Source organism: Microcebus murinus, chromosome 8, assembly GCF_040939455.1.
Source record: "Microcebus murinus isolate Inina chromosome 8, M.murinus_Inina_mat1.0, whole genome shotgun sequence".
In the NCBI taxonomy this organism is placed as follows: Eukaryota; Metazoa; Chordata; class Mammalia; order Primates; family Cheirogaleidae; genus Microcebus; species Microcebus murinus.
Genome location: NC_134111.1, coordinates 105,075,252 through 105,081,344, shown reverse-complemented (window position 1 = coordinate 105,081,344; position 6,093 = coordinate 105,075,252).

The following is a 6,093-nucleotide window of genomic DNA, read 5'->3' as shown; positions in this document are numbered from 1 at the left end:
ATTGTGAATTTATTTAACACCACTGAACTGTACACTTAAAAGGGTTAAAATGGTAAATTATATATTTTGTGTATTTTACCACAATTTTCAAAAAATGTAAAAAAAAAAAAAGAGAGATTCTGATGCAGTGGCTCTGGGGTGTGGCCTGAGCATCAGGGGTGTCCAGAGCTCCCCGGTGGTCCTAACAGGCGGCCGGGCTTCAGCACCACTGCCGATGCACCGCCTTTCCTGGTGCTGGGGGCCCAAAGTGAATGTCACGGACTGCCAGCAGCCTGACAAGGTATGAGACGGCCGGAGCAGAGCCTCACTCCCGGGCCTGCGACGCCACCTCCCCTGACTTGGGTCCCGTCTCTCTTGGAGGAGACTGTGAGGCACTGCTTGGTCCGTGGTGGGCGGGTGGTCTCACATCCCAGCCCCGCTCCTCCCAAATGCCTGCGCGGTGCACGGCAGTGTCCTCGAGCAGCAGTACTGGAAGGGGAAGGACGCTTTCTCGCTGCCCCACTCTGCCAACACCGTCGCCCCCATTTCTCAGGACTCTAAGGTGGGGGAGGCCCGGCGCCATGCCCGAGACCACACAGCCTGCAGGTGGCCGGGTCAGGACTCTCACGGGGACTGTCTGGCCCCACGGCCTATCTCTCCGTCAGGCCTCAGCCCTCCAGGGTCCCCCTTCCTCCAGGTCTTTTGAGCCCTTGAGACCCACAAACACAGGGACAGTCAGTCAGTGCTAGAGACAGGAATAACTAGGATCATGTCATCTACAACCAACAGGAAAGTGCCAGCGCCATCCCAGCCTGACAGACACAGGACCAGTGCCACCTCAGGCAAAGTGGGGTGCTGCCTCTGCCCCCCTCCATGTCCCAGTGGCTCCAGCACTTCCTCCCACCATAAGATTGCCCATCACCTCTTGTTGCCATCTGGTGGCCCAGCCCTCCCCCACTAGCTCATGTCCCCAAAAGAAAACATCCAGTGTCCCCAAATGACCCATCCTTGGAGTCTAGCCCAGTCTTCCTGGGGGATAACTTGGCAATCTATCTAAAGCACAAAACATTCATAACCCTTAATCAGAAATTTCTCTTTGAGGCATTTATTCAAAGGAAATAATCAGATGTGTGAGAGATTTAGCTACACAGGTGCTTGTATAGCATAATTTTTATAGCGGAAATGTCCAACAGTAGGCTTTCTGGTTCAGGAGGTCTGGGAAGGGGCCAGGACTCTCTATGATAATGGAGCCCCTGGTCCCTCAACTCCCCCTCAATGCAGGGAGCCAGGGCCCCCCCTGGAAACACAGCAGGCATGTGGGGGGCTAGAAGCCTGAGCCCTGCAGCTGCGCCCCGGTGATGACCCTGCCAGAGCTTGGGTGAACCTGCGCTGCTGCCAGCTCCAGCCCTGGCTCCAATTCCAAGTTCCAGGCAGGACTAGCACTAGGGACCTCCTGGTCCTGTACCCGTGGGCCTGTGTCTGGGGCACCTCCTCCAGCGGGCCTCAGCACTGCCTCCTCTTTCGAAGGCTCTCCTTTGCCACCTGCACCCCTTTCTGCAGGTTTATCAGGGGAGGCCACGAGACGAGGGCAGATTGCGGAGACTCTGGGCTTTGCCCTGTAAACATTCTCGCCAGCCCTTGCTCTGTAGACCCTGCCTGGCTCAAGACTCAGAGCCCGCCTACAGAGAGGCCAGGGGTCTGCCCCAGGGAAGGGAGGCAGATCCACTTCCTTCTGGCTGAGTCACCAGGACAAGGTGACTCCTCCAGGCATCAGTTCCCTCGATACAAAACGGGGCTGATAATTCCCACCGTGCAGGTTTCATAAAGACACAAGTTCCATACAAAGCGCCACATGCTTCCCAGTGCAGAGAGAGCCTCGGAACAAAGTGGGTGTCCGTGCCAGGGCTGCTAATGCTCATGACAGCCAGGCTTTGCAGATCAGGGGACAGTCCCCTCTCCTGCCCCCACCAGCTCAGTCCCAAACGGAGCCCACTTTCCTTCTCTGCCCAACTAGGAGCGGAGCAAGGCTGAGAGCCAGAGGCAGTGTCCCAACAGGGCCTCAGCCCCGGGCTGGCAAGGGAGGCGGGGTAGAAGGCCAGTGGTGTCTCTGTAGCCCTGGAAGCTCTGCATAAACACCCTCCCACAGCCAGGTCGGCCACCGCAGGGATGCGGCTTAGCCTGGCATTGAGGGACCCAGGGGACAACCAGGTAGCCCAGCAGCCAGAGACTGCTGAGGACGGTGTGGACCCTAGACCCATAACCCACTAGGCTGCCCTGGGAGCCCTGTCGAGTGGTGCCCTGTCGGAATGTCCCACGGGCGTTCTGCTGTCTCCCTGGTGTGACCGAGGACTCCACGGGCACTGGGAGGTCCCCTTTTCTGAGGACAGCCCCAACCACAGCCCTGACCTCGCTCCGTCCTCCAGCACCCGGGGTCTGCCTGGAACCGACCCTGCAGGGCCAGCACGCGCCCCAGGGCTGAGGCTCCCGCTCCCCACACCCCATCCCAGGACCTGCTCCTCCAGCACCCAGCAGCTGGGCCCGGCCCCCTCGGCTCCCCCACCCGCTCTAGGCCCTCCCTCATTATCTCTTCTCACCTGGACTTACAGCTGCAAGGGCCTGTCCTATCTCTCCTGCCAGACGCTTGGGTTCCCAGAAAGCTGCCTCCGCTCAGAAGGATATTTTGATTCTCTCTCAGGAAGCTGTCCAGGACTTGCTACTGAACCAACAGATAAAGTCATTCATCGGCCGAATTGACAAACTGTCCATCCAAGCACTGGGCCCGGAGGACAGGGACGAGCAAAGCTGGACACTGTCCCACAGAACTGCAGGCCAGTGGAGCAGCTGAATGTGGCTCCCAAGACAGAGAAGTCCCGGCCCAACCTCTGGATCCGTGAAGGGGCCCTTATTTGGAAAGAGGGTCTTTGCGGATGTAATTGAGTTGCGGGTCTCGGGATGAGCGCACCCCGGACTCGGGGCAGGCCCTAATTCAAGGACAGGTGTCTCTACAGGAGGAAGGCAAAGGGAGGATTTGAGAAGATGAAGTCCCTGTGGAGACAGAGGCAGAGGTTGGAGCCAGGGGACGTCTGGGGCCCCCAGAAGCTAGAGGAGGCAGGCAGGACCCTTCCCTAGAGCCGCCAGAGGGAGCACGGCCCTGCCGGCACCTCAATCCCTGACTTCTGGCCTCCAAACTGCGAGGCGACACATCTCTGTTGTCTGAAGCCTCGCAGTTTGTGGCAACTTGTTTCGGCAGCCTGGACGCTCGTACACTGGTAAGGACATGGAGTCACAGTCGCCGCTGCGGGCAGGGCCGTGCAGGGGAGCGTGGGCTGGGAGCCCCGTGGGTAAGGAGAGGTAGCTGCTCTTAGCTGAGTTACCCAAAAGCACATTGGCGCCTGTAATCCCAGCTACTTGGGAGGCTGGGGCGAGAGGATCGCATGAACCCAGGAGTTGGAGACCAGCCTGGGCAACTTAGTGAGACCCAGTCCCTTTCAAAAAAAAAAAAAAACCAAAACTTTGTTTGGGTAACACTTTCTTTGCAGAAATGGGAACGTCAGTGGAAATCGAGCCTGCTGCCTTATTCAGTTGCCACCGTGCGGCCCTCACTGGTGTTCCCCGCAGAGGTCACGCTGGGGGCAGAACCCGGTGCTGCCTGGGACAAGGGCCAACCCGAAAGGCTATTTCTGAAACCATAAAGTAACAGAAGAAAGCCCTGTGTTACAATTAATAAATATCATTGTTAATAGACGTGAACAAAGCCGGCCTTCATTTCTTTATTTGGTGGCCCATTTGGTGAAGCACTTAAGAAGGGCCCAGGCCAACATACACACATAATGGTTTTAATTACATCCTGCGAATTTATTTTTCCAGAGAGAAATATTTCTTGGGGAAATGTCCATAAAAGCAGCGTTAGCAGAGTGCGACTGTGCGTGTGTGCTTCCTATAGGAAATCTGTTTAGTTTAAGTCCCAGCTTCGAGCAGCACAACTTTTTACAAAGACGGGGGACCCGGGGAAGGCTGGCAACAGCAGCCCCCAGAAGGCTGCCCCATGCAGAGAGGAAATCTCCGGCTGCTGCCCGTTGTCTCTCTGGGAACCCGCCTCTCTCTGGTTTTCCACACGGGAATTCCGAGTTGCTCTGAGAAGACCAAAGGGGCTGGGTTTTTTCTGTCTTTAAACTCTAGACACTTGTCACTTCCCCCAGCCGAGAGCCCTTCTGTACACTGGCATTTCTAAATGGTGTGGAAAGGACATTTTTTAAAATGGAGTCCTATTTTCCTTGTTCGAAGGAAAGTCACAACTTCAAACTCTTTTCCAGTGATTCTTCGTGTCAACTGGAATGTTTGAGAGCAGGGCTTCCTCCCCTAAACTGCTGTGTTTTTATCTTAAGTTTCCCTTTGATTTTTAAGGCATATGACCCTTATGCCAGTATGACATTACTAAACTTTATCTGTAGGCTACTGCTCATTTTCTACATAATCAACATCACAGGCAAAATGACTACTGACCGGGTCCTTTGTAGCGTCTTGTCTTTGGATCCGGCCCCTGGACTGACTGCGTGACTGATGAACTCGGGGAGGAACCTGCACAAGGAAAGCAAGTCTCCCCTGTGCACCAGCGAGTTACTTGTTTTCCTCTTCTCTACCTGCCCTTTGTGTCCTTATTCATAAGAGACAGAGCTAGGAAGTTGAGGACGAGGAGTGAAGACATGGAGGGCAGAGTAGGAAGGTTTACTGAGAACCTACTCGGAGTTCAAGAAAGAAGTCAACAGAGAAGGGAGGGAGCAATGTTAAAGGAGACAGTAACGAGATGTTTCCAGAGTTGGAAATCCAGGCGTCTTAGAGAATCCCTAGCAAGTGTATTTACAGAAATGCACACCTAAACACATCACAGTGAGACTACAGGGCACCAAGGGAAAGGAGACTTTAGAAGCAGACAGAGAGAGAAGAGAGATCACATATGAAACAAACGCTAACTGAAGCTGGCTTCCCAACAGCAGCGAAGAATTCTGGAGTGCACTAGAAAGACATCTTCGATGTCCTTAAAGAAAACTGTTACCCTAGAATTCTACACCCAGTGAAATGACCTTTCCTGAGTGATGACAAAATAGACAAGACAAAGAATTTACCACTACACATAGGTACCACAGTAACAGGGTATTGGGCAGGTGGGGGGGAGGGGGGCGGGTATATACATACATAATGAGTGAGATTTGCGCCATCTCGTGATGGTCATGCTGGAGACTCTGACTTGTGGGGGGGGAAGGCATTTATTGAAACCTTAAAATCTGTACCCCCATAATATGCCGAAATAAAAAAAAAAAAAAGAATTTAACTAAAAAGGCACTTCCAAAAGGGTGGGTCCCTCGGTGGTCATCATTGCCGTGGAGCAGAACTTAGATGATTTCCCTGACAAAACAGTTATGGGTTAAGGAATAAGCTTTATCAAGGAGCTTACATGGCAAATGGCAGCAAGAGACACGAAAGTGGGGCACCTTCCACCCCAACCCTGCCCTTGTTCTGCTCACACACAGAGACAGGCGGACCTTCCAGGAGAGAAGCGCCAGTCCCTGCTGCTCCCCTTCTACGGCAAACAGGAAGCAACTTGTTAGCTGGGGAATGACTCGGCTTGGCAGCAGGCCGCTGGGACTTGGGGTGCCAGCTGTTTTCAGTTGCTGTCTGGGAAAGCCAGCTGCCCCACACCTGGGCCCCATGGGCTGTCGGGCTTGCCTCGCTCCATCCTACTGAAAGGAGGCAGGCTGAGTTGGGCCAGGGGTAGTTTTAACTGACTTATTTTCCAGGCAACTCTTAGTGAGGTCCTAGGGTTATTTCCAGACAATTTTGCTTGCTGCATCCTGTGTTCCTCAAAGGAAATTCTAAAGGATCAACTTTAGAAAGAAGGAAAAGTATCCCAGAAGGAAGGTATTTGATGCAAGAAAGCATGATGAGCAATACTGGTAAATATGTAGGTAAATTTTGACAAACCTTTGGCTTCCTAAACAACAACATGTTTAAATCATGAGTTAAAAAAAAACAAAACAGGTTACAACTAAAACACTAGACAATAGAGCATATAAACTGAGATTTTCCTTGTATTATTTTAAGAAAGCTAAAGAAATT